This window comes from Haematobia irritans, chromosome 4 (genome assembly GCF_050003625.1).
Source record: "Haematobia irritans isolate KBUSLIRL chromosome 4, ASM5000362v1, whole genome shotgun sequence".
NCBI classification, from domain to species: Eukaryota; Metazoa; Arthropoda; class Insecta; order Diptera; family Muscidae; genus Haematobia; species Haematobia irritans.
This window is the reverse complement of record NC_134400.1, coordinates 6,916,763-6,941,373: the sequence shown is the minus strand read 5'-3', so window position 1 is coordinate 6,941,373 and position 24,611 is coordinate 6,916,763. Positions and strand designations below refer to the sequence as shown.

The 24,611-nt window shown below is 23.8% G+C and overlaps 2 protein-coding genes across 10 annotated transcripts in view; one reads left to right on the top strand and one right to left on the bottom strand.

Annotated features, from left to right (window-relative positions):
• The window catches only part of cmpy (crimpy), a 465,170-nt gene that overhangs the window by 318,628 nt on the left and 121,931 nt on the right, over positions 1 to 24,611 (bottom strand). For both annotated transcript variants that reach the window (XM_075304859.1, XM_075304858.1), the window contains exon 3: positions 3,465 to 3,613. The gene's annotated coding sequence lies outside the window, so the exon portion shown is untranslated. The remainder of the gene's footprint in view (positions 1 to 3,464; positions 3,614 to 24,611) is intronic.
• The window catches only part of LOC142233814 (uncharacterized), a 180,855-nt gene that overhangs the window by 72,899 nt on the left and 83,345 nt on the right, over positions 1 to 24,611 (top strand). The gene's annotated exons all lie outside the window — the stretch shown is intronic.

Here is a 24,611-nt window from a genome sequence, read left to right as displayed (position 1 = left end):
CAACATTTTTCTTTTTTAGAAAAATTTTGTCAAAATTTTATTTCTATTAAACATTTTGCCAAAATTTTATTTCTGCTGAAAATTTCCTCCAAATTTTATTTCTATAAAAAATTGTGTCAATTTTTTTCTGTAGAAAATTTTGACAAAATTTTATTTTCTTTTTTGGCAAAATTTTATTTGTATAGAAAATTTTGTCAAAATTGTATTTCTATAGAACATTGTGCAAAACTTTATTTCTATAGAATATTTTGTCTAACTTTTATTCCAATAGAAAATTTTATTTCTATAGAAAATTTTGTCAAAATTTTATTTCTATAGGAAATGTTGTCAAAATTTTATTTCCATAGAATATTTTGTCAAAATTATATTTCTATAGAAAATAAAAAATTATGTAAATTTTTTTCTGTAGAAAATTTTGTCAAAATTTTATTTTATAGTTAATTTTGTTAAAATTTTATTTCTATAGAAAATTTTCGCAAAATTTTATTTTTATAGAAAATTTAATTTTATTTTATAGAAAAATTTTTTTTTCTATAAAAAAATTTTATTTCTATAAAAAAATTTGTTAAAATTTTTATTTCTATAAAAGTTTTATCAAAATTTTTATTTCTATAAAATTTTTATCAAAATTTTTATTTCTATAGAATTTCTTGTCAATATTTTATTTCGATAGAAAATGTCAAAATTTTATTTCTATAAAAAATTTTTGTCAAAATTTTATTTCTATAGTAAAATTTTTGCTGACTGGTAACTCTTTACATTGCAAGTCTTTTTTTTTTTTTTTTGATTGTTTTTAATAACTAAAATCCATGATATCCATATCCATAAACTTGACCATGTTTTTTGTTTATTTTTTTTTATTGCCATGGATATCAACAATAGTTTTCTCTTCCATTGTAGCCTATTTTGAATACTCTAGCCAGCCATTGCATGTATGTTGATCCGCAAATTCCGCTGGATCATGACATTCGCCTCCCTCAACATTAGCCTGCCGTTGGATATCTTTGGCTTTTTAATCTGCTATGGTCTGGTATCGGTTTCTAGGAATGATTGATTGTTTTTGAACTTGTCATGGCACATACACACGTTATGTGGTCACACCAGCGTTTTTACTTGCCGACCAGATTTTATGTATTCGCTCGAAGAAAAAAAGCTAAGGTTTACGTTTTTGTTTATGACCAAGATTTGTTGTTGTTTGCTTGTTTTATGTTTTTTTTTTTTCAAGACAAAAAAAAATAATTTTACTTATGGTTTATGTCTATTTTTCTAAATGGATTACATAGATTTTAAGGTGATTTCATATGATTTTTCAATGGTATTTCTTTTTATTAGGCTTGGATTTGCTTTGAATATCAGCCGGCATAGATAAGGTGTGGAAGGGGCAAAAAACTAAATTTACTATAAAATGAGTTTTAGCAAAAAAAAAAAAAAACTGAAGTGACATGCCTTTAAAGGTGAGCTCGATTATAAAGGGTGATTTGTTAAGAGCTTGATAACTTTTTTTTTTAAAAAACGCATAAAATTTGCAAAATCTCATCGGTTCTTTATTTGAAACGTTAGATTGGTCCATGACATTTACTTTTTGAAGATAATTTCATTTAAATGTTGACCGCGGCTGCGTCTTAGGTGGTCCATTCGGAAAGTCCAATTTTGGGCAACTTTTTCGAGCATTTCGGCCGGAATAGCCCGAATTTCTTCGGAAATGTTGTCTTCCAAAGCTGGAATAGTTGCTGGCTTATTTCTGTAGACTTTAGACTTGACGTAGCCCCACAAAAAATAGTCTAAAGGCGTCAAATCGCATGATCTTGGTGGCCAACTTACCGGTCCATTTCTTGAGATGAATTGTTCTCCGAAGTTTTCCCTCAAAATGGCCATAGAATCGCGAGCTGTGTGGCATGTAGCGCCATCTTGTTGAAACCACATGTCAACCAAGTTCAGTTCTTCCATTTTTGGCAACAAAAAGTTTGTTAGCATCGAACGATAGCGATCGCCATTCACCGTAACGTTGCGTCCAACAGCATCTTTGAAAAAATACGGTCCAATGATTCCACCAGCGTACAAACCACACCAAACAGTGCATTTTTCGGGATGCATGGGCAGTTCTTGAACGGCTTCTGGTTGCTCTTCACTCCAAATGCGGCAATTTTGCTTATTTACGTAGCCATTCAACCAGAAATGAGCCTCATCGCTGAACAAAATTTGTCGATAAACACATTTCGAACCGAACACTGATTTTGGTAATAAAATTCAATGATTTGCAAGCGTTGCTCGTTAGTAAGTCTATTCATGATGAAATGTCAAAGCATACTGAGCATCTTTCTCTTTGACACCATGTCTGAAATCCCACGTGATCTGTCAAATACTAATGCATGAAAATCCTAACCTCAAAAGAATCACCCTTTAGGATAAAAAAAAATTTTAAAATCCAAAATTTGACTTTTTTCAAATTTGCAAAAATTTAAAAATTTAAATTTTAAAAGTCAACTTTTTCAAAAATTCAAAAAGTTAAAGCTCCAACAATCAACTTTTAAATTAAAAAAATAATAATAATAATAAAAAAATTGCCTTTTTAATGTGATAAGAATTTTTCATTGCTACTGTTTAGAAGATCTATTGAAAATTCACTGTCATTTTAAAAAGGTGTAAATTCAAAATTGCTAGTTTACATGGCCAATAATAGTCAATGTCCCAAACATAAATGGGAGCATAATTGGAAGCTTTTGGGCTATCGACCGAAAGACATATCATTAACATTTAAGTTCTACCATGGATCATTTCAGTTCTTAATTGAAGCCATTAATTAAATTTATTTGTGTTGTTTTTTATTTTCATGTCTAAAATTTCCATAAAATTAACTAAGCAAAAGTCTTTGCTAATTTATGCAAAGAAAACGTGTTTCATAGGTTTTTTTTGTTTCTTTCTGTATTTTTTTTTTTTTTGCAAATTAGAAAATTTTGAAATGTCAGACAAATATAAAAATTGTGTTGCTTCTTATTGTGATTTATTATTATTTTTTGTAAATTTTATTTTTTTTTTTCAAATAAATCAAGAGCTTAAACTAAAATGAAACAAACAAAGAAACATGTGTAGACTTAAAAGGCCAACAAATTTGTTGACAATTAAGCAAAATTTTTAGCAATAATATTAGAATTATTAATAGTTTTAAAAGAGAACATTTAAGTTTTGTTTTTAATTTTTTTGTACATAAAGAAACAGATTTGCAATATATCTGCAAAATAGATTCGACACTGGAATGTTTGCAAAAAAAAATACCAATTAACCCTCAACATGGCTTAAGATTAATAACCGACAATATTAACCGGTTTTTTGTTTGTTATTTTTTTTTAATATAAAATTAAAATTTAGCAAAACTATGTGAACTTTGGCTTTTACTTTATATATAAGACAAATAAATCTGAAGTGAAAACTTGTCTGAATAATAATATAATAAATTTAATACTTACCCAGGAAAACAAATCATGGCCAAAAAAGTTGTGGAAATGTTCTTTATGGATCAGCAAGTGGTGCAAATTTTGCGTAGAAGCGATGTAGATAACATGGGCTTGTCATAGCACGGATGTCCAAGCATTTCAACAGCCGTGGCTCAAAACATCTAAAGGTGTGAAAAGAAAACAGTGTTTTGGATTTCAATTAAAAATTTCGTTTTGTTTTTTTTTTTTTTACTTTATCAAATAAATAATTTTTATAATTTTTTTTTTTTTTTTTTTTTTTTTTATTTTTAATACATTCTAACTAACTTTTGCCAAAAAGATGCTTTTAAAAATTCCTTATCTTTCTAGATGATATTTAACAGTTTTTCCGACAAATTGTTAATACATTGTACCATTTTAATAATTAAAAATGGAAATTGCGATTAAAAAAACATTGCGACAAAAAATTAGTTAAATGATCTTCCTAGCTATATAAAATAAATGTAGAATATTTTTGGATTTTTTTTTTTTTAATTGCACCTTGTTGCTGGGTATTCATTCGATACGGATAATTTTATTTTAAATATATAAAAATGCATTAAAATAAATTAATGTAAATTAAATGCTCGTATATGATGCTGAACTGATTACTATAGAAAAACAATTTTTTTTTTTATAATTTATTATTTATTTTTTATATATATTATTTATATTCAGTATATCAAAATTTCCATACGGTTGTTTTTCTAAAATATTTTCATTTGCCGATGTGATGCTATAAATGAAAAATCAAATATCAGCAACGTTAAGCCATTTATGACAAACTTTAAACAATGACACACTTGTTTTAGTTTCTTTTGCATATGTTTCGTTTTTTTTTATAGATCCATTTGTATATCTAATAATATATTAATTTTTATTTCACATTCTAATGAACTTAAACTTGTGTTGTGGTGTTTTCTGAAATTTAGCAATTGTTGGAGGCTCGATGGACACAAATAATTGGCGGGTGTGTATTCTATGGTTCCAATGCGAAGGCGTTTAAATTAAAAAGAACAAAAAAAAAATAAAATTAAAATAAAAAATGTAAATAAAAAAAATGTAAATAAAAAAATGTAAATAAAAATATACAGTGAAACCTCACGAAACTAAGCACTCTTGAAAATGGGCAATGCTCGCAAGTGGAAACAAAAAAATGCTTTAACCCACAGGAAAGAAAATGTAGTTTATTTTAGGACACGAAAATCACCCAATAATAAAGACAACTATCTTTAAAATAAATTTGTTTTTTATTAAGAGAAGGTCTACAATATTTTTTATATTATTACAAATTTAATACGACCCAGCAAAAACTGGGTAAGCACTAGTGATTCTTCCAGTAATACCGGTAATCAAAATCTTACTACTTGTAGTATTACCTGGGATTTAAAAATAATAACTTACCTGCTTAGATCAAAAGTGATTCCTTTTATTAATACCAGTAATTAAAATTATATCTTGAGGTCCGGGTTCAAATCCTGCTGAGACTCTATTTTTAAATTTTTTGTTTGTTTTTTGTTTATTCGTATCAAATATTGACTAAATAAATTTTTGTTGAAAATTTGCTTTCTTTTGACATTTTTTTTAATAGAATAACCTCTACAGCAACATATTAATTTATAATGCCAATAAAAAATAAAAAATAAAAAAAAAATGCCAATAAAAAAATAAAAAATAAGTTGTATAGAACATTATTTATATTGCAAAATTCCATCATTGAATAAATTCATGCCGTGGATTAGAGTATAGTGTGTTGAATTACAAAACAACAGGTCTGAGTTCGATTCCTCCTATAGAAATATAATTTTGATCAAATTTTCTATAGAAATATAATTTTGACCAAATTTTTTATAAACAAAATTTTGACAAATTTTTCTATAGAAATAAAATTTTGAAAAAAAATTTCTATAGAAAAAAAAATTTGACAAAATTTTCTATAGGAATAAAATGTTGACAAAATTTTCTATAGTAATAAAATTTTGACAAAATTTACTATAGTAATACAATTTTGACAAAATTTTCTATAGAAATAAAATTTTGACAAAAATGTTCTATAGAAATAAAATTTTGACAAAATATTCTATAGAAATAAAATGTTAGCAAACATTTTTATAGAAATAAAATGTTGGCAAACATTTTTATAGAAATACATTTTTGACCAAAATTTTCTATATAGAAATAAAATTTTCACAAAATTTTCTATGGAAATACAATTTTGGCAAAATTTTCTATAGAAATAAAATTTTGACAAAATTTTCTATAGGAATAAAATGTTGACAAAATTTTCTATAGAAATAAAATTTTGACAAAATTCTATAGAAATAAAATGTGAGCAAACATTTTTATAGAAATAAAATGTTGGCAAACATTTTTATAGAAATACATTTTTCACCAAAATTTTCTATAGAAATAAAATTTTGACAAAATTTTCTATGGAAATACAATTTTGGCAAAATTTTCTATAGAAATAAAATTTTGACAAAATTTTCTATAGAAATAAAATGTGAGCAAACATTTTTATAGAAATAAATTGTTGGCAAACATTTTCATAGAAATACATTTTTGACCAAAATTTTCTATAGAAATAAAATTTTGACAAAATTTTCTATAGAAATAAAATGTTGACAAAATTTTTTATAGAAATAAATTGTTGGCAAACATTTTTATAGAAATACATTTTTGACCAAAATTTTATATAGAAATAAAATTTTGACAAAATTTTCTATGGAAATACAATTTTGGCAAAATTTTCTATAGAAATAAAATTTTGACAAAATTTTCTATAGAAATAAAATGTGAGCAAACATTTTTATAGAAATAAATTGTTGGCAAACATTTTCATAGAAATACATTTGTGACCAAAATTTTCTATAGAAATAAAATTTTGACAAAATTTTCTATAGAAATAAAATGTTGACAAAATTTTTTATAGAAATAAACTTTTGAGAAAATTTTCTATAGTAATAACATTTTGACAAAATTTACTATAGTAATAAAATTGTGACAAAATTTTCTATAGAAAGAAAATTTTGACAAAATTTTCTATAGAAATCAAATTTTGACAACATTTTCTTTAGAAATAAAATTTTGACAAAATTTTCTATAGAAATAAACTGTGAGCAAACATTTTTATAGAAATAAAATGTTGGCAAACATTTTTATAGAAATACATTTATGACCAAAATTTTTTATAGAAATAAAATTTTGACAAATTTTCTATAGAAAAAAATTTACAAAACTTCCCATAGAAATAAAGTTTTTTCTGTAAAAATAAAATTTTGACAACATTTTCTATAGAAATAAAATTTTGACAAAATTTTCTATAGAAATAAAATTTTGCCAAAATGTTCTATAGAAATAAAATTTTGACAAAATTTTCTATATAATTAAAATTTTGTAAAAGTTTTCGATAGAAATAAAATTTTGACAAAATTTTCTATGAAAATAAAATTTTGACAAAATTTTCTATAGAAATAAAATTTTGGCAAAATTTTCTATAGAAATAAAGTTTTGGCAAAATTTTCTATAGAAATAAAGTTTTGGCAAATTTTTCTATAGAAATAAAATTTTGACAAAATTTTCTATAGAAATAAAATTTTGACAAAATTTTCTATAGAAATAAAATTTTGACAAAATTTTCTATAGGAATAAAAATTTTGACAAAATTTTCTATAGAAATACAATTTTGAGAAAATTTTCTATAGAAATAAAATGTGAGCAAACATTTTTATAGAAATGAATTTTTGACCAAAATTTTGTATAGAAATAAAATGTTGATAAATTTTCTATAGAAAAAAAAAATTTTTGACAAAACTTCCCATAGAAATAAAATTTTTTCTGTAGCAATAACATTTTGACAAAATTTTCTATAGAAATAGAATTTTGGCAAAAATTTTCTATAGAACTAAAATTTTGGCAAAAATTTTTATAGAACTAAAATTTTGGCATAATTTTTTATAGAACAATTTTGACAAAATTTTCTATAAAAATAAAATTTTGGCAAAATTTTCTATAAAAATAAAACTTTGACGAAACTTTCTATAGAAATAAAATTTTGACAAAATTTTATATAGAAATAAAATTTTGAGAAAATCTTCTATAGAAATAAAATTTTGCAAAAAATTTTCTATAAAAATAAAATTAAAAAAAAATACTATGGAATTTAAATTGTGACAAAAAATTTCTATAGGAATAAAATTTTAAGAAAATTTTCTATAGAAATTAAATTTTCCAAAAATTTTCTATAGATTTAAAATTTTGACATTCTATAGAAAAAAGAATTAAAATTTTAACAAAATTTTCTACAAAAATAAAATTTCAGATAAATTCAATATATTTAATAATTTTAATTTTTGTGTTAGGCCATACTATCATTGTGAGTAACTTTCCATTTTTATAGAAGTAGTAACTATCCCTTGTTAGTACAAGTTAAAATAGTTAAAACATTTAAATCTTCCACACATAAGAATTTTTTTTTTGCTTTGATAGATTTTTGGTCAAATTTTCTTAAAATTTTGGTAAAGTATTTATGGCATGAGTGGCAACCGTAAACTACACACAAATAAGTGAACCCTCCATAAAAGAAAATCTCGATTTATTTCTATTTTATTTCAAAGTTTTATTTTTATAGAAAATTTTCCCAAAATTTTATTTCTGTAGAAATTTTTGTCAAAATTTTATTTCTATAGAAAATTTTATCAAAATTTTATTTCCTTAGAAAATTTAGAAAATTTTAACAAAAAAAATTGACTACATAGAAAAAAAGTTTTTAACATATTTGTATCGGAATACATTTATCTTGTTTTATTTAATTTTTTTTTTTTAATTTTTAAAAAATTGAAATGAAATTATCTTTATTCCATGTATGTCTTTTTTATTAGGTCAATATTTTTTCCATGCAGGAAATTCCTTATTTTCGTTTCATTACTATGACCACCCCCGTAAGCGAATTAATGCAAAATTGTTTTCATTATATTTCTGCTTTCATTTAAAAGCATCATAATTTCTTTCATTTATTAATACGTTATTATTAAATGGTTTCTATAAGATTTCCTTAATATTTTCGCAAATGGGGGATAATAACAAAATGGCCCAAATAAATCTCAATAAATCGTGTTAACATCCATATATATTTTAGTTTTACCAAATATCAAATCGCCTAGGGGAAAGGAAGGAATTTAAATAATTTCAAATTATGAGTAGGTCAAATGGAATTTTATTTCAAAGACATATGATTTTAACGGTCATGTCCTAAATTTAATGAATAAATTGATACTCATATTATAAAAGTTTTTTAATTACACTTTCAGAAAATTGTCCTTAATATCGTGTAAATTGCGTATCGTAAAATTTATATAGCATAATCTTTCATATTAATATAATAGATTTCCAGAGAGGTTTTAATTAGCCTCAGCATTGACTTCTATTTATTATAAATGTGAGTCATTTTAATAATTTCCTGTTTCCGAAAATTAATTTTCAAAATTCTTACAAAAAGTTTTAAACACCTAAAAAATTTAAACCCCCTCAATGAGATTGCTCTACATAGGATTTTATTAGATTTTTTTTATTAATTATTGTTTTTGTTAAGCAGATATTTGGCCCTATGCCATTTTAATAATTTCCTGTTTCCGAAAATTAATTTTTAAAATTCCTACAAAATTTCTTAAACACCTAAAAATTTCTAAACTTCTCAATACATATGCTCTCCACAGGATTCACTTTATTAGAAAATTTTTATCATTTTTTTTTGCCCCTAAGCCATTTTTTAAATTTCCTGTTTATTTTCAAAAATTCCTACAAATTTTCCTAAACACCTAAAAATTTATAAAAATCATGAGTATGCTCTACACAGGATTCACTTTTATTTAATAGAACTTTTTTTTTATAAATTATTGTTTTTTTCTCACATATATGTGCCCCTTATATCATTTCAATTTCCTGCTTCCGAAAATAAATTTTCAAAATTCCTACAATTTTTTTTTTTTTTTATTAATTATTGTTTTTTTTTTTTTTTGTTTTAACAGATATTTGCCCCTTTGCCATTTTAATAATTTCCTGTTTCCGAACATTAATTTTTAAAATTCCTACAAAATTTCATAAACACCTAGAAATTTCTAAACTTCACATATGCTCTTCACAGGATTCACTTCAATTTATTAGAAAATTTTATCAATTTTTTTGCCCCTAAGCCATTTTTTAAATTTCCTGTTTCCTAAATTTAATTTTCAAAATTCCTACAAAATTTCCTAAACACCTCTACACAGGATTCACTTTTATTTAATAGAATTTTTTTTTTTTTTTTCAATTATTGTTTTTTTTTTTCTCACATATCATTTTAGTTATTTTCTGTTTCCGAAAATTTATTTTCAAAATTCCTACAAAATTTATTAAACACCTAAAAATGTATAAACCTCTCATGAGAATGCTCTTCACTGGATTCACTTCCTGTTTCTTAAATTTAATTTTCAAAATTCCTACAAATTCCTAAAAATTTATAAAAATCATGAGTATGCTCTACACAGGATTCACTTTTATTTAATAGAAATTTTTTATCAATTTTTGTTTTTTTTTCTCACATATATTTGCCCCCTTATATCATTTTAATTATTTCCTGTTTCCGAAAATTAATTTTCAAAATTCTTACAAAATTTTTTTCAACAGATATTTGACCCTATGCCATTTTAATAATTTCCTGTTTCCGAAAACTTAACTTCTAAACTTCACATATGCTCTTCACAGGATTCATTTCAATTTATTAGAAAATTTTATCAATTTGTTTTTGTCCCTAAGCCATTTTTTTAAATTTCCTGTTTCCTAAATTTAATTTTCAAAATTCCTACAAAATTTCCTAAACACCTGAAAATTTATAAAAACCATGAGTATGCTCTACACAGGATTCACTTTTATTTAATAGACATTTTTTATCAATTGTTGTTTTTTTCTCACATATATTTACCCCCTTATATCAGTTTAATTATTTCCTCTTTTCGAAAATGAATTTTCAAAATTCCTACAAAATTCATTAAACACCTAAAAATGTATACACATCTCATGAGTATGCTCTTCACTGGATTCACTTCTATTTATTAGAAAATTGTTATCAATTATTACACAGGATTCAGTTTTATTTAATACAATTTTTTACCAATTATTGTTTTTTCCCACATATATTTGCCCCCTTATATCATTTTAATTATTTCCTGTTTCCGAAAATTAATTTTCTAAATTCCTATATTTTATACACCTCTCATGAGTATGCTCTTCACTGGATTCACTTCTATTTACCAGAAAATTTTTATCAACTATTATTATTATTTTTTTTTCAAATATATTTGCCCCTTATGCCATTTTTTAAATTTCCTGTTTCCTAAATTAAATTTTCAAAATTCCTACAAAATTTCTTAAACACCAAAAAATTTCTAAACTATTCAACGAATATGCTCTGCACAGTTTACTCCACCCCCTTGCTAACGATTTAATTGACATAAATGAGTCTATAATTAATTTTGATTAGAATTTCTATAATTTTTTAATTGGCTCCTGTACTCTATTGCGAAACAAAAAACACCAAAAGAATACCACAATAATAAAATCTTTCAACCGTAAACTCCCTCAAAGCGACATCGATGGAACCGCAAATACCGAAACAAAAAAAAAAAATCACACACACACGCACACATACACTAATAGACAATTTTTCTCTAAGTCTTTTTGAATCTTTTTTTTTCTTTCTTTCTATTTATTACGTATTTGTCGTCATCGAGCAAATAAAATACATTTTTAATTACGGCGCCAATTTCAAAAATCGAATCGATAAATATTGGCTCATGAATACTCATTGCGGCAAGGCCAGAAACTAGAGCGTTCATATAGCAATTTAAAATTATAATAACATTAACATTTTGAAATTTTTGTTATTGGTGTTGTTGTTGTTGTTGTTTCACTCTGGATATCGCTTAAAATGCTCTAATCGTTTATTTAATAACAAATTAACAAATTTGTTGGTTTAAAATTAAAATATTTTTGTGTGTTTGGGGTGTATAGGATGAGATAGGCAATGCAATGGCGACAATTGCTTTTAAAAATGCTAATAAAGAGTTTGCAGTTTGCATTATATACCTGAGAAGGATTTGAAGTAAAAATAACGGATAACGTTGCCAACCTTTACTACTAGCCTTCACAATATTACATTTCAATTACAATTCCCGTCTAATGAATTATAACCGACTTTTGAGGTCTGACAAATCTATGAATTCGTTAAATATATTGTGGGTGTTGTGTGTCCGATTCTAATCGTAATGTCTTTGCAAAGAGCAATTGCGCATGCGCAACCTATAATAGAATATAATACCTTGCTATGGCTTAGTAAACGCAGCTTACATTAAAGCGGCATTTCTCTTTAATGTGGACTCCCAAGAAAAGACCCACATACAATAAAGTGACCATAGATTCATGCAAATTTCTTTTATCGCTCAAATCACCATGAAAAAAAAGTCTAATAAATTTTGAAGTGTTTGCAAACGAATTTCCTCCAGAAGCCAAAGGCGATAATTCGAAAATTTATATGCAATTGTTTAAAGCCCCACATAAAAGTCGCCGCTTAGAAAAAACGTGGTCATAAAATTGTTTCAGTTTTGTTAACGCTCGAGTTTTGTTTTTCTTCTTTTCACTTCACTCTAACACATCAAATTGTCCAAGCTATTCTTAAAAAACCACATGCCGCACACCATAGGGAAGTTAACTGTAAGCCAAGTGAATACTTAATTATTTGGCCAACGATTGTAAAACAAGTTAATACACTTTGCCTAATGAGTCTTTATTATGCAAACCCTAATAGAATGAAATAAACTGCTTGATTATAAAAAAATAAAAAAGTTCATGGGGATACTGCATCATGGGTGAGTGTAATGAAAAGCAGAAAATAAGTCATAGATCTGGGGTAGTTGGTTTTTTTCTAAATTAATTAATGATGAAAACACACTTCCCACTTGAAATAAACATAATCTATTAAATTTTGGAGAAAATTTTACTAAAAACTATCAAAGACAAATATGTATTATTATTCAAAATTTTATTTCTATAAAAATTTTGTCAAAAATGTATTTCTATTATTATTGTTAAAAAAAAAAATTCAGCTTAAAACCATGCATTGACTAAACCACAAGTGTAGCTTAACCAAAAGAGGAGAATAATGTTTGTCAAATTTATTTGGGCAAAGACCTACAGACTGCAAGATGGATGGATGGACGCACGTTTTGTAATTACCACATTCCTCATCAGCATCCTCTACTTGCAGCAAAAAAACAAACAATAACAAAAAAAAATATTTCTACAGAAAATCTTATTTCTATATAAAATTTTGTCAGTTTTTTCTATAGAAAATTTAGTCTAAATTTTTTTCTATAGAAATTTTTTTCAAAATTTTATTTCTATAGAAAATTTTTTCAAAATTTTATTTCTATAGAAAATTTTGCAAAATTTTTTTCTATACAAAATTTTGTAAAAATTTTATTTCTATAGAAAATTTTTGCAAAATTTTATATCTATAGAAAATTTTTGCAAAATTTTATTTCTATAGAAAAATTTGTCAAAATTTTATATCTATGAAAATTTTTGCAAAATTTTATTTCAATAGAAAATTTTTGCAAAATTTTATTTCAATAGAAATTTTTTTCAAGACTTTATTTCTATAAAAAAAATTTTAAAAAAAATTTTTTTTCTATAGAAAATCTTATTTCTATATAAAATTTTTTCAAAATTTTATATTTACAGAAAATTTTGTCAAAATTTTATTTCTAAAGAAAATGTATTTCTATTATTATTGTTTAAAAAAAAATTCAGCTTGTCAAATTTATTTGGGCAAAGACCTATAGACTGCAAGATGGATGGATGGACGCACGCTTTGGAATTACCACATTCTCATCAGCATCCTCTACTTGCAGCAAACAAACAAACAATAACAAAAAAATATTTCTACAGAAAATCTTATTTCTATATAAAATTTTGTCATTTTTTTCTATAGAAAATTTAGTCTAAATTTTTTTCTATAGAAAATTTTTTCAAAATTTTATTTCTATAGAAAATGTTTGCAAAATTTTATATCTATAGAAAATTTTTGCAAAATTTTATTTCTATAGCAAATGTTTGCAAAATTTTATATCTATAGAAAATTTTTGCAAAATTTTATATCTATAGAAAATTTTTGCAAAATTTTATTTCAATAGAAAATTTTTTCAAGATTTTATTTCTATAAAAAAATTTTCAATTTTTTTTCTATAGAAAATCTTATTTCTGTATAAAACTTTTTCAAAATTTTATTTTTACAGAAAATTTTGTCAAAATTTTATTTCTAAAGAAAATTTTGTTAAAATTTTATTTCTTTAGAAATTTGGGCAAAATTTGTATTTCTATAGAAAATTTTGTCAATTTTGTTTTTTCTTTTTTTGTTTTTTCCCATATATATTTCTACAGAAAATCTTATTCCTATATACAATTTTGTCAAAATTTTTCTATATAATTTCTATATAAAATTTTGTAATTTTTTCTATAGAAAATTTAGTCAATTTTTTTCTATAGAAAATTTTGTCAAAATTTTATTTCTACAGAAAAATTTGTCAAAATTTTATTTCTATAGAAAAAAAAATTGCAAATTTTATTTCTATAAAATATTTTTGCAAAAATTTATTTCAATAGAATTTTTTTTTCAAAATTTTATTTCTATAGAAAATGTTATATTCTATAGAAAATTACTTCTATAGAAAATCTTGTAAAGATAGAAAAAATTTTGACAAAACTGTCTATAGAAATTAATTTTTGTATTTCTATAGAAAATTTGTCAAAAAAAAATTTTCTATAGAAAATTTTGTCAAAATTTTATTTCTAAAGAAAATTTTGTTAAAATTTTATTTCTTTAGGAGGAGAATAATGTTAGTCAAATTTATTTGGGCAAAGACCTATAGACTGCAAGATGGATGGATGGACACACATTTTGGAATTACCACATTCCTCATCAGCATCCTCTACTTGCAGCAAACAAACAAACAATAACAAAAAAAAATATTTCTACAGAAAATCTTATTTCTATATAAAATTTTGTCATTTTTTTCTATAGAAAATTTTGTCTAAATTTTTTTCTATAGAAAATTTTTTCAAAATTTTATTTCTATAGCAAATGTTTGCAAAATTTTATATCTATAGAAAATTTTTGCAAAATTTTATATCTATAGAAAATTTTTGCAAAATTTTATTTCAATAGAAAATTTGTTCAAGATTTTATTTCTATAAAAAAAATTTTAAATTTTTTTCTATAGAAAATCTTATTTCTGTATAAAACTTTTTCAAAATTTTATTTTTACAGAAAATTTTGTCAAAATTTTATTTCTAAAGAAAATTTTGTTAAAATTTTATTTCTTTAGAAATTTGGGCAAAATTTGTATTTCTATAGAAAATTATGTCAATTTTGTTTTTTGTTTTTTCTTTTTTTGTTTTTTCCCATATATATTTCTACAGAAAATCTTATTCCTATATACAATTTTGTCAAAATTTTTCTATATAATTTCTATATAAAATTTTGTAATTTTTTCTATAGAAAATTTAGTCAATTTTTTCTATAGAAAATTTTGTCAAAATTTTATTTCTACAGAAAAATTTGTCAAAATTTTATTTCTATAGAAAAAAAATTTGCAAATTTTATTTCTATAAAATATTTTTGCAAAAATTTATTTCAATAGAATTTTTTTTTTCAAAATTTTATTTCTATAGAAAATGTTATATTCTATAGAAAATTACTTCTATAGAAAATCTTGTAAAGATAGAAAAAATTTTGACAAAACTGTCTATAGAAATTAATTTTTGTATTTCTATAGAAAATTTGTCAAAAAAATTTTTCTATAGAAAATTTTGTCAAAATTTTATTTCTTTAGAAAATTTTGTCAAAATTTTATTTCTATAGAAAATTTTGTCAAAATTTTATTTCTATGGAAAAATTTTGCAAAAATTTTTTCTATACAAAATTTTGCCAAAATTTTATTTCTATAGAAAAAATTTTCAAAATTTATTTGGGCAAAGACCTATAGACTGCAAGATGGTTGGATGGACGCACGTTTTGGAATTACCACATTCCTCATCAGCATCCTCTACTTGCAGCAAACAAACAATAACAAAAAAATTTTTACAGAAAATCTTATTTCTATATAAAATTTTGTCATTTTTTATAGAAAATTGTCTAAATTTTGTTCTATAGACATTTTTTTCAAAATTTTATTTCTATAGAAAATTATATATATATATGCAAAAGAAAATTTTGTAAAAAAATTATTTCTTTAGAAAATTTGTATTTCTATAGAAAATTTGTCAAAAAAAAATTTTTTCTATAGAAAATTTTGTCAAAATTTTATTTCTTTAGAAAATTTTGTCAAAATTTTATTTCTATAGAAAATTTTGTCAAAATTTTATTTCTATGGAAAAATTTTGCAAAAATTTTTTCTATACAAAACTTTGTCAAAATTTTATTTCTATAGAAAAATTTGTCAAAATTTTATTTCTATAGAAAATTTTGTCAAATTTTTTTTCTATAGAAAATTTCTTTATTTCGAAAATTTTGTCAAAAATTGATTTCTACAGACAGTTTTGTCAAAATGTTTTTTTCTAATTTTATTTGCTGGCTTAATGTGTTCCTTGCTGGCTTAATGTGTTCCTTAATCTATATTTAATATTTTTTTTTTGCGATTTTATTTATTACAAGTGTGTTTCTGTTCATCCATTTTTTGTTTTGCATACATTGTTACACTAAATTTATCATAAATTTTCTATAAATATTTAAGATTGCCTTTTTTTGGATTGTCTATGTAAATGAATAAATTAAATTTGCATAAATCAATTTTGGAAAGTGGTTTTAAGGACTGGCATAACCCAAGTGGCAAGTGTATAATGATATCAAATACTGAACATATAAAATCCATTAAAATTGTTAATTAATTTTTGTTTTTTTGTAATTTTTTTCTAATGGATTGAAACTGAAAACAGACAAAAAAAAAGGCGTTCATCATTCAATCAGTTATGGTCAAATAATCAACGCATATAACACATTTAGTCATTAACTGAGGTAATAGTTTGTTGGTTTCCTAAGCCATTAAAGAAAAAAGATTAAAAAAAAAAACATTGTTCCAACATTGTAATGAAATGAACCATAGAATAGCTAATGATGTCATATCTATGCCATAAAATTGGCTATAATGGTTAGAACGAACGAATATTGACAATAATGTCAATTACAATGATTTTTAATGATTTGATTAAAAAAAATTGAGATCATATGGTATGCAAAAAGGTATTTAATTTGCATAAAAATCTCAGATCGATATATACTAACATGAAGAGTAGATACAATTTTAATACGAATTACCTAAAATTTTAATTTGTCTGTATTTCTGGGATTCCTTATAGCCATCGTGTTCTAACATTATTCCTTTAAAACCCTACGGGAAATTGATGCCCACTGCCATTGACAGACCTACCACAGGACTCCATTTCCTATAGCCAAGTTATTTGATTAAAATTCTTTTCATTATTAATTCATCAATATCAATTTTATTTCATTACTCAATGTTCATAATTCAAGTTTTCCCTCTTCGCATGTATAACAACTTTATGCATTGTTATAAAAAGACAATAACATATTTGAATAAAATTTGCGGTTCATATTTTAATGTTTATGCATGGCTTTTTTAGTCATTTTGCTTTTTTGCCATTTTGAATTGCACAATATTTATTTCATATCAGGAAATTATTCGATTTAAAACTGAAATGAATTCAATTAAAAAGTTTTCATTCAATACAATTTTGTTGTTTTCGTTTTTTTTTGTTAATACAATTGAATGTTTGCGTACAATAATGCATTTAGAAAAATATGAAAATGTTTGTTTTTTTTTATTTTTTGTTGTATTTGTTTTTTAGCCCAATGATGTGAATATGCATTGCTCACTGACAATCATCATTGAATACATTTTTCTCATGGCCATCTCACAATTCAATGGGGAATTTTGCAATGTGAATCTTTACAAATGAAATGTAGACATTGGCTTTTATAGAATTCCAAATGGTAATAGTACAGACAAATATAACAGAATATTATTTAATTTATATTTTTTAATTAGTCTCATTTAACTAATTGAATTTTGGATCTAGAGAGATGAAATTTTGACAAAATTTTCTATAGAAATAAAATTTTGACAAAATTTTCTATAGAAATAAAATTTTGACAAAATTTTCTATAGAAATAAAATTTTGACAAAATTTTCTATAGAAATTAAATTTTGACAAAATTTTCTATAGAAATAAAATTTTGAAAAATTTTCTATAGAAATAAAATGTTTGACAACATTTTCTATAGAAATAAAATTTTGACAAAATTTTGTATAGAAATAAAATTTTGAAAATTTTTCTATAGAAATAAAATTTTGAAAAATTTTCTATAGAAATAAAATTTTGAGAAAATTTTCTATAGAAATAAAATTTTGAGAAAATTTGCTATAGAAATAAAATTTTGACAAAATTTTCTGTAGAAATACAATTTTGACAACATTTTCTATAGAAATAAAATCTTGACAAAATTTTCTATAGAAATAAAATGTTGAGAAAATTTTCTATAGAAATAAAATTTTTAGAAAATTTTTTATAGAAATAAAATTTTGAGAAAATTTTCTATAGAAATAAAATTTTGACAAAATTTTCTATAGAAATAAAATTTTGACAAAATATTCTATAGAAACAAAATTTTTGACAAAATTTTCTATAGAAATAAAATTTTTGACAAAATTTTCTATAGAAATATAATTTTGACAAAATTTGCTATAGAAATAAAATTTTGTGAAAATTTGCTATAGAAATAAAATTTTGACTAAATTTTCTATAGAAATAAAATTTTGAGAAAATTTTCTATAGAAATAAAATTTTGAGAAAATTTTCTATAGAAATAAAATTTTGACAAAATTTTGTATAGAAATAAAATTTTAACAAAAAGTCTATAGAATTAAAATTTTGAAAAAAAAATTCTATAGAAATACAAATTTTGACAAAATTTTCTATAGAAATAAAATTTTGAAAAAATTTTCGATAGAAATAAAATTTTGAAAAAATTTTCTATAAAAATAAAATTTTGACAAAATTTTCTATAGAAATAAAATGTTGACAAAATTTTCTATAGAAATAAAATTTTGACAAAATTTTCGACAGAAATAAAATTTTGACAAACGTTTCTATAGAAATAAAATTTTTGACAACATTTTTCTATAGCAATAAAATTTTTGACAACATTTTCTATAGAAATAAAATGTTGACAACATTTTCTATAGAAATAAAATTTTTGACAAAATTTTCTATATAAATAAAATTGTGATAAAATTTCTACTGAAATAACATTTTTGACAAAATTTTCTATAGAAATACAAATTTTGACAAAATTTTCTATAGAAATACAAATTTTGACAAAATTTTCTATAGAAATAAAATTTTGACAAAATTTTCTATAGAAATAAAATTTTGAAAAATTTTGTATAGAAATAAAATTTTGAAAAAAAAATTCTATAGAAATAAAATTTTGACAAAATTTTCTATAAAAATACAAATTTTGACAAAATTTTCCATAGAAATAAAATTCTGATAAAATTTCTATTGAAGTAAAAATTTTGACAAAATTTTCTATAGAAATAAAATTTTGACAAAATTTTCTATAGAAATAAAATTTTGACAAAATTTTCTATAGAAATAAAATTTTGACAAAAAATCTATAGAAATAAAATTTTGAAAAAAAAATCTATAGAAACAAAATTTTTGACAAAATTTTCTATAGAAATAAAATTTTTGACAAAATTTTCTATAGAAATATAATTTTGACAAAATTTGCTATAGAAATAAAATTTTGTGAAAATTTGCTATAGAAATAAAATTTTGACTAAATTTTCTATAGAAATAAAATTTTGAGAAAATTTTCTATAGAAATAAAATTTTGAGAAAATTTTCTATAGAAATAAAATTTTGACAAAATTTTGTATAGAAATAAAATTTTAACAAAAAGTCTATAGAATTAAAATTTTGAAAAAAAAAATTCTATAGAAATAAAATTTTGACAAAATTTCTATAGAAATACAAATTTTGACAAAATTTTCTATAGAAATACAAATTTTGACAAAATTTTCGATAGAAATAAAATTTTGAAAAAATTTTCTATAAAAATAAAATTTTGACAAAATTTTCTATAGAAATAAAATGTTGACAAAATTTTCTATAGAAATAAAATTTTGACAAAATTTTCGACAGAAATAAAATTTTGACAAATTTTCTATAGAAATAAAATTTTGAAAAATTTTGTATAGAAATAAAATTTTGAAAAAAAAAATTCTATAGAAATAAAATTTTGACAAAATTTTCTATAAAAATACAAATTTTGACAAAATTTTCCATAGAAATAAAATTCTGTTAAAATTTCTATTGAAGTAAAAATTTTGACAAAATTTTCTATAGAAATAAAATTTTGACAAAATTTTCTATAGAAATAAAATTTTTGACAAAATTTTCTATAGAAATAAAATTTTTGACAAAATTTTCTATAGAAATAAAATTTTTGACAAAATTTTCTATAGAAATAAAATTTTATCAAAATTTTATATAGAAATAAAATTTGGAGAAAAAAATTCCTTTAGAAATAAAATGTAGACAAATTTTTCTACAGAAATACAAATTTTGGCAAAATTTTCTATAGAAATTAAATTTTTGCAAAATTTTCTATAGAAATACAAATTTTGGCAAAATTTTCTATAGAAATTAAATTTTTGACAAAATTTTCTATAGAAATACAAATTTTAACAATTTTCTTTACAGACCTGGCGCTCTATTTTTTCTACACGGCGGTATAAAAATAGGTCCCAGTAAATTAGGCCCAAAAACCAAACGATACAGGGCCCAAATAAGAGGTGCCGCTTAATAATGATTATGAGTCCCATGAAAAAAATATAGAGGTTATTTTCACTAGACGTGTTATCGTGTAAAAATGTATCCGGAAAGAAAAGTGGGATTTATTTTCATTTAAAATGTTTATTTTCGTAATGCAGAAGGTGCCCAAAAAGTAAAGTGATGCGACTTCTTAAAAAATATAAAAATTTGCAGAATTAATCTGGTGGTGTGGAAATGTGCCCCATGAAAATTAGCCCCTAAACCTAAGTGTTTTCTTCTACACAGCTGTATAAATATAGCGCCCAGGAAAATGAAGCCCAAAATCCAAATGCAACAAGGGCCAAATTATTATGACCTCGATGGAAATACGTCTCAAAAAATATTACTAAACCATGAAAATAGACCCCAACACACAATTAGGCCTTATTTTACTTTTAGATTATAAATACCGTGTGCAAATGAAGCCGAAAATTTCAATATCATGTAAAATATTGCCATTTATTTTCATAATGGGGGGAAAGTGCAGTATCTCCTTAAAAAACATAAAAATCCATAAAAAAACAAATGGCGTTATAAAAATGGGTCCCAAGAAAATAAGACCCAAAACCTTAATGAAGTAGGACCTAAAAAAATGATATGGCAAACAAACCAATTTTTTAAGTTTTTGTAGGGCCTGTTGGCCCTACTCCTTTTGGGAGTGTGCTCCGTTTTCAAGTGGGCTCTATTTTCACATTCTAGGTGTTGTCAATGCACAAAGAAGCGTACTCAGTACCACATAGTTAGTTTGTTTTCCTTGAAACTTCGCAGTTTTAATATCAATTAGGGTTCATTTTCACGCGGTCTTTTAAATCAAAAGGAAATTGAGCCTTTACTTTTGATTTAAAAGACCCCCATTTGAGGCCTTGTTTCATTACGGGTTTTGGCGCTATTTCTATACCGCCGTGAAAATGAAATGCCAAATGTAGCAGAGCCCAAAGGAGGGGCGACGCTGTATAATGATTGTGAGCCCCAACAAATGTAATTGGACCATGAAAATCGACGCCAAAATAAAATTAGGGCTCATTTTTACTTTAAAATACGCTGTGAAAACGAACCCGAAAAGAAAATTGGGATTCAGTTTCGGTGCGGGGTTCATTTCATTCGCGTTGCTCCACATTTGTGGCCCTGTTTTATTTGGGTTTTGAGACTATTTTTCCAGGGGCCCATGACGAAATACTTTCGGAAAAATGTCCTAAAAGACAGTATGTTATTGAAAACCTGGATGGACAAACATTTCGGACTCACCACCATCGCACTCTGCATGCGTCAACCGAGATTGGCTTAAAAAGGAGATTCTTCGCTTCATTTCTCCTGCACAATTTCCACAAAAAATGTACGGATCTCAATTGGTTGGCAAGGTTGGCACTAAAATTTTCGCAAGTGTCGATCATTTCAAGTTGGCGCTTCGGCAGGAATGGGTCACAATTCCGTAGAGTTATTTTCGTAACGTCTGTGGTAGCTTTTTCGGCCATTAGAAGGCCAGAATTCGTGCCCAACGTAGCCAATTCGAAAAAAATTTCAACAGATTCTAAAATTTGATTTTTCCGTCAGTTTGTGTTTTTGAACTGGCCCTGCGGTTAATCTCTTTTCCTTAGGGTATATTCTTGTTATTGACTTATATGCTATGATAATTCGTAATAAAGTGCCAAACACTTTGAATATACCACTCTAGTACCAATAGTATTCTCTATTACTCTATGGAAAACCCAATGGTATTAAATTAAATTCCATAAAACAATAGCAATGTCTGAAATAGCATGGCGAAGTGGCATTCGCAACATGACAAATGTTTTTGTCATTTCAGATGAGGGTAGGTCCGCAATCTGTCAGTCATTCGCTTATAGCTTAATAGCAGTCTATATTTTTTATTGCCGTTTGTTCAATTTGTTTGCTAAATTAATGTATTTTTTAACACTTTTTTTGTTTTGTTTTGTTTTACAAAATACAAAAAAATGGCAAAAATACCTAGAAATAAAAAATAAATAAATTTACATACAATCGTTTAGCATTGACAGAAACCTTCAATGACGATGGCGTCTGGAAGTTAATATGGCAAAACGCCTTTTTTCGCTTAGACATGGGTCAAAGTTGTTTTTTAAGCTGGGGGAAATTCTTAGGAAACAAAAAAATGCGTAATAACGCCAAATGAAATTTTCGTTTTGTAATTAAAATAAAACCATTTGGGTATCACAAAATACTGATGTTTTTCCTAGGAAAGATAAATGGCTTTTATTTTGGGGTCAGATACATATGTTCGCAGAAATTTTTTATGGCAAGAGAAATTTTGAATTCACCTGTGTTTTGGCTCCAAAATACTTTCCTCTGGAAAGACATTTTAGAGAAAAAGAGATTTTGTTTTCGTTGCAAGCAAATTTACCAGACTGACAAGGACAAGAGATTGGGACCTTTATTTGTTTTAAAGAAATATTTTTTTTTTTTTTACAAACAAAACTTTGTTGCTGAGGACACAAATCTCTTCTTTCAGTGTTTTGACATTTAACATTTTCCCAAGAACTTACAATTTGATAGAGTTTTTGTTGTTCTTTTCGTTTTTTTTTTTGTTTTCAGGAAACACCATTGAATTTTTGTCATATTTACTTTTCTTATTCAAACGAAAAATGAAAGAGCTTACCTTGACGAAAACCACCTCCCCCAAATTCATCATAATTTGCTTAACCATACTTTTTCCTCCGTTCTTGTTTGTATACAAATTTTGTATGGTAGTGACTAAATGTTGTGTTGTTCATTTTGTCAATATTTATTTAGAATTTAACACTTCATACATTTTTATTAAACAAATAATTTTATTTGTAAAATGTAATTATTTGTTTGGCACAACATGTTCGTTTCTTGAATTGTCATTCTTGCAGAAAATTTCAAAGGTAAATAAGTAACTGCTTAAAATAGAAATGAATTCAAATAACTTTGCATGTGTACCTTTAACAAGTAAAGAGAAGCTAATTTTCTATGCAAATAAAATTTTCACAAAATTTTCTATATAGCAATAAAATTTTGACAAAATTTTCTATAGAAATAAAATTTTGACAAAATTTTCTATGGAAATAAGATTTTGACAAAATTTTCTACAAAATTTTCGATAGAAATAAAATTTTGACAAAATTTTCTACAAAATTTTCGATAGAAATAAAATTTTGAGAAAATTTTCTATGGAAATAAAATTTTGACAAAATCTTTGATAGAAATAAAATTTTGACAAAATTTTCTATAGAAATAAAATTTTGAGAAACTTTTCTATGGAAAAAAATTTTGAAAAAAAATCTATAGAAATAAAATTTTGGCAAAATTTTCTACAAAATCTTCGATAGAAATAAAATTTTGACAAAATTTTCTATTGAAATAAAATTTTGAGAAAAGCTTTTATAAAAAGAAAATTTTAACAAAATTTTCTATAGAAATAAAATTTTGACAAAATTTTCTATAGAAATAAAATTTTGACAAAATCGTTGATAGAAATAAATGATTGACAAAATTTTCTATAGAAATACAATTTTGACAAAATTTTCTATAGAAATACACATTTTGACAAAAATCTTCGATAGAAATAAAATTTTGACAAAATCAAAAATGAAAAGAGAGATGTTTGTACAAAGATTTATTTAGGCAAAGGCGAACTATCATAAACCTTTTATCGGAAGGTTCGAGTGTGGTTCACTTTGGGTTTAGTGAACCACCCGAATTTATTCTGATAATTGGTTGATAGTTTTGCTACAAGTAGAGGATGCTGATGAGGAATGTGGTAATTCCGAAACGTGCGTCTATCTAACCATCTTGCATTTTATAGGGCTTTGTCCAAATAAATTTTACAAGCAATCTTTTCCTCTGTTGGTTAAACTAATCTTGTAGTTTAGTCAACCCAATGGTTTTAAAGCTGAGATCACAACAATAAATATGATTGAAGTACAAACCAACAATAAAAAACAAAAACGAAAAAAATGTTGCCAAAATTTTCTATAGAAATAAAATTTTGACAAAATCTTCAATAGAAATAATATTTTAGCTAAATCGTCGCTAAAAATAAAATTTTGATAATATTTTGCAGAAATAAAATTTTGATAAAATTTTCAATAGAAGTAAAATTTTGACCAAATTTTCTACAGAAATAAAATTATAACGAAATTTTCTATAGAAATG